The sequence below is a fragment of the Lingula anatina genome, chromosome 10, assembly GCF_051362555.1.
Source record: "Lingula anatina isolate TDL-2025a chromosome 10, LinAna3.0, whole genome shotgun sequence".
NCBI classification, from domain to species: Eukaryota; Metazoa; Brachiopoda; class Lingulata; order Lingulida; family Lingulidae; genus Lingula; species Lingula anatina.
Window position 1 is genome coordinate 6,185,659 of NC_141776.1, and position 11,071 is coordinate 6,196,729.

At 37.1% G+C, this 11,071-nt stretch overlaps 1 long non-coding RNA gene across 1 annotated transcript; it reads left to right on the forward strand.

The window, feature by feature from the left end:
• The first annotated feature begins 1,424 nt into the window (after positions 1–1,424).
• On the forward strand, positions 1,425–3,720 carry LOC147759454 (uncharacterized). The gene is made up of 3 exons (XR_015331459.1): positions 1,425–1,594; positions 2,625–2,694; positions 3,262–3,720. It is a non-coding gene; the product is annotated as an uncharacterized LOC147759454 (long non-coding RNA).
• The last annotated feature ends 7,351 nt before the right edge of the window (positions 3,721–11,071 follow it).

An 11,071-nucleotide genomic window follows, 5' to 3' on the forward strand; every position in this document is an offset into this window, starting at 1 on the left:
CTGTAGACTGCTCCTTTCTTTCAATTTATGGTTGTAAATTTAACCTACAGCTAGGTCAATAAGACCGTTCACAGTAGGTCACGGTCAGTGCGACCGTGACTCCTGATAACCCCCGCGTGGATAATAACAGGGCAAATAGCGACAGTTTAAGCTGTTAAGTTATCAATCGTAACCATCTCGGACTCCCCGCTGTCTACATCTTGTCCCGTCAAGCAGCCTGTGCAATCATACGCCCCGCTAGTTCCAAGCATTGTTCTGGTGTAGAACGGCACGTGCCCTTTGTTAAGACACGGAAGACTAAATGTTGGGTTTAACCATGGTTCAAGCACTGACGATATTTCTGTTTATTCACCGCATTCCGAACTTCGTAGACATTTTCAATAAAAGAATTTTGTAATTGAATGAAATATAATTAATTTACCGATGTTGCCCTTTCATCTTATTTTGGCTTACTTAGGTGAAACGATAAGAGTCACGATAACATGCTCAAGCCAATTGAAAAAGTGAAGTATGAATATGGCAGAATTATGCGGTGATTGTCTTTTTCAATGAAGTGGAATGTGACCTACATGTATATATAATGAAACAAATTATTGCAGTCAATGAATAGTCGGTTTATTCACAATTAACACGGAACGTCCATACAGTAAACTACAACAATTTTATAAAAAATAAATTTTAAAAATGGCAAATTAATAAAATGGCTATCACGAACAGTCATTTAATTGAAAAAGTGCATTCTCCTGATAATCATTAATCTACTGTCCGGATGCACGGCCTTCCCTTTTCAACACCTCGGGAATAACTTTGTTTATATGGTTTATGTACTTTATACATTCCTCAGTTGTGACCGTCTTCCAGAATTCCTGCATCCCATTTATAAGTTTATCTTTTGTTTTTGGCTTAGTGTATTTTCTTAAGCGGTGTTTCATCGTAGACCAGATGTTTTCTATGGGATTTAAGTCTGGACTCTCGGGGGGAGTTTGAAACCAGTTTATTGCATTTTCCTTAAGAAATCCTTTAGTTTTCCTGCTTGTGTGCTGGGGGGGGGGGGGGGGGGGGGGGGGGGGGGGCATTGAGCCCTGGCACTCTCGAAAAAATTTACCCCCCCCCCCCCGCCCCTTATTTATTTAACCATTTCACCTCTTCAGCCCTGATTGTTACATTTAACATAATAGGAAAGATGTGAATCAAATTTCTTGTTGCTGAACCCAGTGACATTAATATAAAGTCGTTTTAATAGTACATAAAATCGCACCAAGACCTCATTGGAGTACATATATATAATTACACCCTTTACAGCAACCGGACCCCTTAATTGATGTACACTGTACAATGCACGTATATACACTGCAATTGCCGCTTTCACCTCCTTTATTGTTCTGTATGAAAAGGAAGGAAGTTGTTTGAGTTTAGTTCAATAAAGGCAGTCCCTTAGTCCGAGCTAAGATCTAATAAACAGAAAGATTGGACACTCGACGATTCTTCAAAGGGTAATCCGATTAACTGTGGAAAGACGTTCGTACGGCGGAAGTAGTCAGTCGCGTTGTGATCTTGCGCAGGTAGAGCTCTGTTGCATGTGGGCGATTTCAAGGTAGGTAAATTACCTCTTTTAGTCTTGTAGTTTCTCTGAGAATGTATGTGCAGAAGGGAAAACTAACAGGGTTCACTTGTGTGTAAAATATGCAATATTTTGGAGCAGATATTATCGTGAAAATTTGCCTTCAATCCGTTGTTGCATTCAAATTAGCAATATGGCGACAAACAAGCGAGTTTGAATGCTTTGTTACCTAAGGTCTAACACGGGGAGTAAAACTTAATGTACGTTGGTTTTTATATTACTGATGACTGAATAACACTGTCGTTTTATTGGTTGATAATTTAATTTATAGTAGCTTCGTTTTCTATGAAAATTTAAACAATACTTCGGGCAATAAAGCAAAATGGCGGTGCTGATCATAATCGCCGGGGTTAAAATGCACAGCCGAACACGAAAGTGGATCTATACAATGCGTTGGCAGTTTAACTGTGTCCATCTAAAAAAGTAGTGGAAGGTCGTAGGGTCAAACTTAGCTAAACTTAAGCTTTTTTCTTAGGAATATTTAACGGTAAAGATGACAATAAAACAAGATGGCGGCGACTTTTGTTATCGATGGGCTTCAAATGCACAGCCAAACACGAAATAAGATCTGTACTATGCATTGGCAGTTAAACTGTGTTCATCTAAAAAAGTAGTAGAAGGTCGTAGGGTCAAACTTAGCTAAACTTAAGCTTTTTTTCTTAGGAATATTTAACGGTAAAGATGACAATAAAACAAGATGGCGGCGACTTATGTTATCGATGGGCTTCAAATGCACAGCCGAACACGAAATTAAATCTGTACTATGCATTGGCAGTTAACCTGTGTTCATCTAAAAAAGTAGTGGAAGGTCGTAGGGTCAAACTTAGCTCAAATTTAGTTTTTTTTCTTAGAAATATTTATCGGTAAAGATGACAATAAAACAAGATGGCGGGGACTACAACTGGTGATATTTTTACCCAGGATTTATAAGTAATGAGAAGATTGCGTGAAAATGTGCCTCACATCCTTATTATTTTTTTGTTTTGTTTTGTTTTGTTTTCAGATGCCATTAAAGTGGGTCAAGGCCCGCAGGAGAAAAAATATAGAGCAAAATCTGGCAGCAAAATCAAAAGGTAAGCTTTCTGGTCTATAACTAGAACTTTTTAGTTTATGGAGTTGAAAGTAAAATGTCTTACATACTTGGGCACTATCAATCTGTCCCTTGTGTGTCATGCTCAGTAAGATATTTCCACTGTACCGACAACATTATTACAAGTATCGGATTTCCACTGTACCAACATTATTACCAGTATCGGATACAAAAAGGCAGGTGCAATCACCACAGTGGATTGAGTGGAATTATACCAATGACAAATAATAAGAGACTAGCACATGTCAGAACCTTTTTAACAGTAAAATATTATTTTATTATTTCGGGTGAATGTCATAATGCAAGTGTTGCAGATGATTTAGATGCACCACTGTCAAGTTTGCAAAGTGATTGTAAACAATCAAAAAGACACAGATGTATTAAATAAGCAAAATGGTAAGCTGCCCGAAATTAAATATTAAATTTTTGCTCGATAGTTTTACAAGTGCACGAAAAGCTAGGTCAGTGTTGTCCGTACAGTGGACTTCAACATAACATGAGCAATTAACACGTCAGCATCTTTTTAACTGTGTGATAATATTTTTTTCAGATATATGTTGCAATGGAAGTGATTCTGATGACGACGTACCTCTGTCAAGTTAACTCGGTGCTACTCAAGAACCTGACAGGCACATTGATATTTCAGCAAATGGACCACCTTGAAACTAGCCATATGTTGTTCTTCATGAAAAACAAATATATCACTATAAATTGTCTCCCTTCTGTAAACTCTGAAGTTTAGTTTACTGTCAAGTCTAGGTTGGAATTAGTCAGTAGTGCTCTTAACAATAGATAAATATTATCATCACGTGCATAATTTTTATTGAATGAGATATTAATGTTGAAACAAGTCAAAATAGGGGGAAAATGCTATAATTCTTTGTCATGTGAAACTAGTACTCCTAAATAAATTACCTATCTGTTGTGATTGTGTAACAGTCAGTGCTATCTAAAGGTGTTAACATTTTTATTTGCATTTCAATATCTGTGCCTTATTAAATCTATAATAAAATGCTTATGAACGGAATATGACTTGTATTATGTTACTATATCAGCCAGAAATGAATGATCAGTTTTAAATGCTAATCTGATGAAATATTGATAATTTTTAGCAATCATCTTTTATTTAGTCATTTTTAGTGAGATGGCAAACAAAATTGTTACACATATTATTCTTCCAGTACATTCTGTGGAAGATGTTCAAAAGACATGTGTTTCAAAACAGATTTTGCAGAGTTTAAAAATATGTGCATGATTATGAAGTCGCAAGGAAACTATATTGCATGTGTTCTTTATAAATATGAAAAAACTAGTTTACTTTTATTTGCTTGTCAGTATAAAGATATGTCTTACCTTTCACTATCATTATGAAGTAGGTACCCAAATTAGTGTTTGTGAAAGTGAAATTAAAAACTACTTTTTCTTAAAGGATTTTTTTCAGTCCTTTTTGTTTCACTGATTTGCTACGAATATTCTGGTGAATTTGAATTGATTATGCTCTAAAAGAATGACCGCTAATAGTGACAAAGTTTTACAAACATGCATAATAGATCAAGTCTCTGTTTTGGTGTAGCTTCACCATTCAGTTTCTCCCAGTGATTAGCATGACCTTATTGTCCAAAACGGCATCGAATATCACTATCTGTTACGTTGATGATCTCGTCACGTTTCCGGCTATATCTCCACGTTGAGTCAATTTCTATAAAATGGCAGCTGTTGTTACAGGTAGTGCGCTATTGGGTATTGCCTCCTCTGAATATAAAGTATTAAGACAACTACGAAATGTAAACAAACTGTACATCTTTAGAACTTTTTAATAAAAAAAACTCCACGTGTGCCATTGCTTATCCAATATGGCGGATCTACTTGACGACGATGTGGCGTCCGCGAGAATGCACGAGAAATCACGCTATTCGCTAAACACGGGTTAGGTACAATGGGGATTAAAATTAAGCCCGGCTATCAAAACAACTTAAGGGGAACAATAGAGCAATGTTTACCCGTACGAACGTCTGGTCAAAGGGAAAATGCCGCTGTCCAATCTTTCTGTTTATTAGATCTTAGGTCCGAGGTGCACAGCTTTTAGCTTCTGTTGCAGATGATTTAACTTAAAATAAATTAATTGATATGCTGTTTTTCTTTATGGACTTTTAATTAGGCCACATTTGGAGTAAATATGAAATTATATTTGAAACATCTTAGTGAAATCTATCTTGACATCCTGACAGATGTGTTTAGATAAACGTTTATGTGCGAACGTTGTTTAGTACTGTATAGCAAATGCACATCTCCCGTCTGGACACAATGAAGAGATAACTTTGAGGGAAATTGTCAAGACTCTTTCTTCTATCATACCGGTATATTAATTATCGACGGAGACGCACTACCAGAAATTACCTCGTTTCGATGTTTAACGCACTAATGTAGATCAAATTAACCTTTTCAGGTCTATGCCTGACATCACTTACAAAACTCCAGCATAACATGGATTGCCAAGTGTGGTTGTTTTATGTCGGCGACACCATTTCAACCTGTGTAAAGCGTGACTTACTGCATTTCTTCAGAAATGCGGGCTATAAGCAAGCAAAATGATATACAGTATTTGCCCTTGTAAATGCATTTGTATTTAAATATTTAGAATAGTGATAAAGTTGTTTTAAGACTGCCTGTTTTTCAAAATGTCCTCAACATTCCTCATATAACGATGATAGTTGTCGAGAGAATTGTGCGCGATATGTTTCGAGAGGAGAATAAATACGTACGTAATTACATGTATACACAAGTACAGTTAATGTACGCTGCAGGAACAGGAAAATATTTCGGCGTCATTCTTCAAATATCAACTGTACAAGTGAGTCCCTCTCTTGATGCTTTTTAAGTTTCAATACAAGTAAATGACTGTCCCACAGACCAGTTGTACAAATGTTTTTCGATTTTTTCTTAAATATGAATGTTTACATGTGTGGTGTATCAAACTCCATCGCATTGAAGGATGAGACCAGCTTGTGACCACCATTGCAGATAAAATCGCAACTACATTGTAGGGCTTCTTATCTGATGCACGTTTGCACGTTGTAATTGTTCCTTTCGCCGCCCGTTATTGTTCCCTCGGAAAAGAAAGGAAGTTGTCTTTGTCTTCAATATGTTTAAGATTAGGCAGTCCCTTAGTCCCAGGTGCACAGCTTTTAGCCTCTGTTGCAGATGATTTTATTTAAACTAAATTAATTGATATACTGATTTTTTCTTAATGCAATTATAAGTAAGCAACATTTAGAATAAATATGTAACAATTATTACACTTGATACATCGTAGTGAAATCTATCTTGTCGTCTTGACAAATGTGTGTATATTTGTTTGTGGACCTTTGACAGTGCTGGAGAGGGTACACATTTGCACCCATCTTAGTGCCATGAAGAGTTTACTTCCTAATCTCTGTAGTGGCGATGCTCTTCGTAGTAAATTTTTTAATATCATTCAACTAGGAAAAAAGACATTTTCATAAATTAACCAAGGCTTATAAACACGTCCTGAAATAATGATAATGTACAGCGTATTTATTTATTTTTGTTATTTTTATTGACTTGTAGATTGAGTGTAATGTTGCCAAATACTATTATTTGCAGACAGATATGGAGTGGTAGAGTGCGATGATGGTGGGGTCGTTAGTGTCGACACGTCAAAGTTAACGACGGTAGACGGGGGGAAAGTAATGGTTGGGGCCCAAATTGTATTTTCTGCTAAACCCGCTTTATATATTCCCGTTTAACTGACGAAGTACAGTAAGTAGATGTTTTGATTTTTGAAGTAATAAGAAGCGGTGCAATATTTACCGGACAGCAATTAGCGGCTATTAATACCATCACGCCTAAATGCATACGCTTCCTGAATAAGACGGTCGCCCCCTGCCAGGTTGAGAGATCGGGACACGCTCTCCTGCCTCGCGACTGGCTAAATATCCATTGTTAAACGATCCTCCTACTTCCATTGTTCAAAAAGTGGGCGGTAGGCTTGGTCACGGTGAAGAGTAACCGTGTCCGTAGACACGATCACGGTAGTGAGAACAGATTAAAAAGCCTAGCTGTACTTCCGTGACCTACTTTCCTACCCCATTGACATACAGCTTAGAATGCCAGCAGAAAAATCTGTTCAAACATCATTTTCGGGTAAAATTAAACAATGCCTTTTGGTAATTCTCTTAGTTATACTACTTGAAACTATATGCTGGCATTTGGTTGGTTTTTGTGACACAAAATTGACTTTGTATGCATCTTTAAGCTACTACCTGTATATGAGGTACATTTGCTGTAATTACGCTGTCCTTCATGTTTTGCGTTAGTCTACATTTTGCTGTACGTGCTTGTATTTTTTTTAATCTGTGCGTACAACTTTTGCAGGTCTGGTAACTCCCCTGTTATGTGATGAAAGTCTAAATTTGGCAATTACATGTAGTTCCTTAGCTTATTTCAATAGAATTGCAGTGTAAAAAATTCAACAAGATGTTGGCACAATAGCCCTTTACTCTTTGTGGGTATTTCCCCCGTCAAAGTTTATCTATTTATCTAAAAGTATCTTTCAATCTTTGCTCTTTTTCCTGTTTTTCCTCAACACGTTTACTTCCAAGGAAGTAATGCCTGGGCATACGCATGCTTAAAGATACCCTGAGAGCAATTTCTGTTATTAATGTTCGCGACCGTGTTTGATCACAATTGTTTAAATATTGATATTTAACGTCATTTACAAATTCCAATAAAATAACCCCATGAAGTAAATGAGATATATTGAGAAATATTAAAGCCCACCAAGACGAGTTTGATACCTGTTATTATCTGGCTTGGGGATTGCAGCAGTGCATAATTAGCAGGTTTTATTGTTAACAAGCTCTTGGTCAACTACAATGTATTTAAAATGCATCAACAGTTAGTAAGCTTGCCAACTGAAGACAGGTAATCTAAAAGACTATTAGCTTTTGATGTGATCTAAAACACCTGAGGTGACCGAGATCGCGAGCATCGCAACTATTGTCACCGAAGTTAGTAAGTCACGGAAGACCGTCACAGACAAAGAAAGATTGTCAAGGAGTGCTGCAATTATGGTGAATCCCACGGCAACACACTGAGGCATGAAGAAAATTGTTCAACTCCGTTCAACACAACTTTCTTAAACTATTGTCTGTATGCACCATGCAGCTCAGGTAAGTATCATAGACCTTTATCCTCCTTGTCGTCTCAGTACCCATGACCCAGATCTGTTGCTTCATTTATGCAAGGTGAGGTTTACTAAAACGCTTTTTTTCTACTAATAGATTGTTTTTATAAATTCTTAATGACGGGGATCGATTAAAACATACCTGTAGTGAATAGATTGAGTGCTGAATAGTCAAAATTCGAGAAATGGATTTTTGTGGGTCTATTCTCCTGACATACTCCGAACCACCAACACCACGAGCACTGACCTTCCACTGACTATTGTATCCTCCGAATGGTTAGCCCCGTGCACCTCAACAAAAGCACCAACTATGATTTTGCCCCTACTCGCCTATACGCATAAAAGATTTACGAAATTGCACATTAACAAAGTATTGGTTCGGGGGCGCTGAAGAGCCCCCCCCCCCCCCAAAAAAAAAAAAAAAAAAGAAGGTATTTTAGAGGGCAATGGTGCCATTTGGCACGGGTTGGAGCTTGATTCAGCTTATCAAAATTTTCAAGAGGGAACCAAAAATCGAAGGGGGGGGGGGGGGTTCAGGCCCCCCGACCCCCCTCTAAATCCGCCACTGACAGTCAGTTGGAATTGGAAGCTCATCAAATAATTGTTCAATCTATTCGTCTTCAGCAAAAACCACCGGTTGATTTCCTAGGAGATTTTAAAGATTTTGTACCAATTGTCAAGTCTCTCCTGTTAACATCTGCACCAACACGTCTTCTTTTATTTCCCATATATTCGTAAAGTCGTCACCAGTTTTTCTTGTATTAGACAACATCAGGGGATGCGTGTTAATCTGATTGCATTCAGCGAGAGAACCGGCGGAGGCGAGTAGATATACGTCGAACAATAGTTTCATTGGGAATGAGCCAGTAAACCCAATACAAATAGAAATAACACGAAAAATAGGAGTAGATGTATTATGTTATAATGTTATAAATATAACAGATGATAATGTAAATAAACCAGTGGACATATGCAATTAGATAAATATCAACGAAATGCACGACATTTTTCTCCTTTTCGGTGTTTTTTTCCTGTTTTTTTTAACTCGTTATTCTTAAAAGTGGTTGATATTTTGCAAAGGTATAAAGAATATTTTTTCATTTCCCCGGCTATCACTATCTAGTATGTATTTTTCAGAGAAAATGAAACTTTTCACTTGGATCATGTTCTGCATATGTCGATTTATTTTCGGCAGAGTTCAACGTTTGTGGTGGAGAATCACCGGAACCGCTAAAACACTTCGTCAAATAAAAGATGGCCAGTTGTACGAAAAATCAGCCCATGTCAGGCATATCATCTGGAAGTGTAAATGGGATGAGTTATCTCCGACCGACCCTTCCAAATTTATCACCACACATAGTCATTTTGACCACCCACGATGTATACTAGGAGACGATGTGAACTTAACCTTCATAGATGAAAACGAAGCTTACTTTGCTCAGATGCCCTTGTCAGTAAACATATTAAGTTCTGATCTGAGTCCTTTCTTATTCGCTGCGATATTCAACCACGTGTATCGAGTGATAGTCATGCCAATTTCATCATTTCACAGAATCGCAGATGAAATTGGTGATCCTAAAACTAAAGTGCTTCTGCTGTCAAACACTGGGCGTTGTGGATCAACGGCAGTCACACAAGTCTTGGAATCGGTCCCGAGGGTTGTGACAATGAGCGAACCCGACAGTTTCACAAATATCATTATGCTAAGGGAAAAATTATCACTGCATGAAAAAACACCTTTTATCGCCTTTCATTTATCTACAAAATGTTATCGAAAGATGATCCCTCATCTTTGATCATCTTTTCCTGACGAAAAGGTCATCTTTCACCTTTCAATTGTAAAAGGTCATCTTTTTATCAACTTTTATCTCTCGGAAAGACCATCATTCACATTTTCATTAACTTTCAGTTTTCAAAAGTTCAACTATCACCTTTTACAGTGCGAAAGGCCACCTTACATTCCGTTTTTGTTTACTGGAAAGGTCACATTTTGTTTATCTTTTATTTTCCGAAAGCTTAAAACTGATTTTATAATATCGCGTGGTGATCTTTTGTATATATACTTTTTATTTTATGTACATGACTTAATTCCGCATTTTACAGTAAGCGCAGTATGGAAAAAGCGAATACTTTTGCAAATTGTTTGCATGATGAAATGTTTTGGACTTTGATTAAAGTATTCAACAGATAGATTAAATGTGGTGCTTTGCATTTTGGAGAAATAATTACGCAATCTTAGATTGGCTGGAGTATATGTACAAATATATAGCATTCAGTGCAGTGAAAGAAATGTTCACCGCCTTCCACCTGAGGTAGACATATAATTTTGACGCTTTGAACTACAAACAACTTTCAGAATCGAAAGTAACTTATATTTTTATTCCAATATTGTCAGGATTTAAATACAGCAAATCAAAAATTTTTATGTCAGAAGTCACATCTCCATATTTGCCTAGATAATTTCTTTCACAGGAAATGATCTCCATCGCCATGACAAAAAAAAAAAAAAAAAAAAAAAAAAAAAAAAAAAAAAACTCTGGACAGAAGCTATCGTTGCTGTCTCAGTTATGTCAGGATTTTTGCATTGACTGTCAAAAAAGTGCTTGAGGTCACCTCTCCATAATTTGCCTGGCTAGAGGATCGTCTCTAAACAGAAAACCACCCCTCCTCAACAAAAAAGGCAATAGGATCTCTCGTCACTAACTGTTATTTTCAGTAATGTCAGGATTTTTGCATTGATTGCACCAAGTCAAAATAGTGTTTGAGGTCACCTCTCCATAATTTGCCTGGCTAGAGGATCGTCTCTAAACAGAAAACCACCCCTCCTTGACAAAAAAGGTTATAGGATCTCTCGTCACTTACTTTGTTATTTTCAGTGATGTCAGTATTTGCACTAATGGAAGCAGGTCAAAATAGTGTTTGAGGTCACCTCCCCATAATTTGCCTGGTTAGAGGATTGTCTCTAAACAGAAAACCACCTCTCCTTGACAAAAAAGGTTATAGGATCTCTCGTCACTAACTTTGTTATTTGCAGTTATGTCGGTATTTGCACTAATTGTAGCAAGTCAAAATAGTGTTTGAGGTCACCTCCCCATAATTTGCCTGGCTAGAGGATCATTTCTTAACAGAAAACCACCTCTCCTTGACAAAAAAG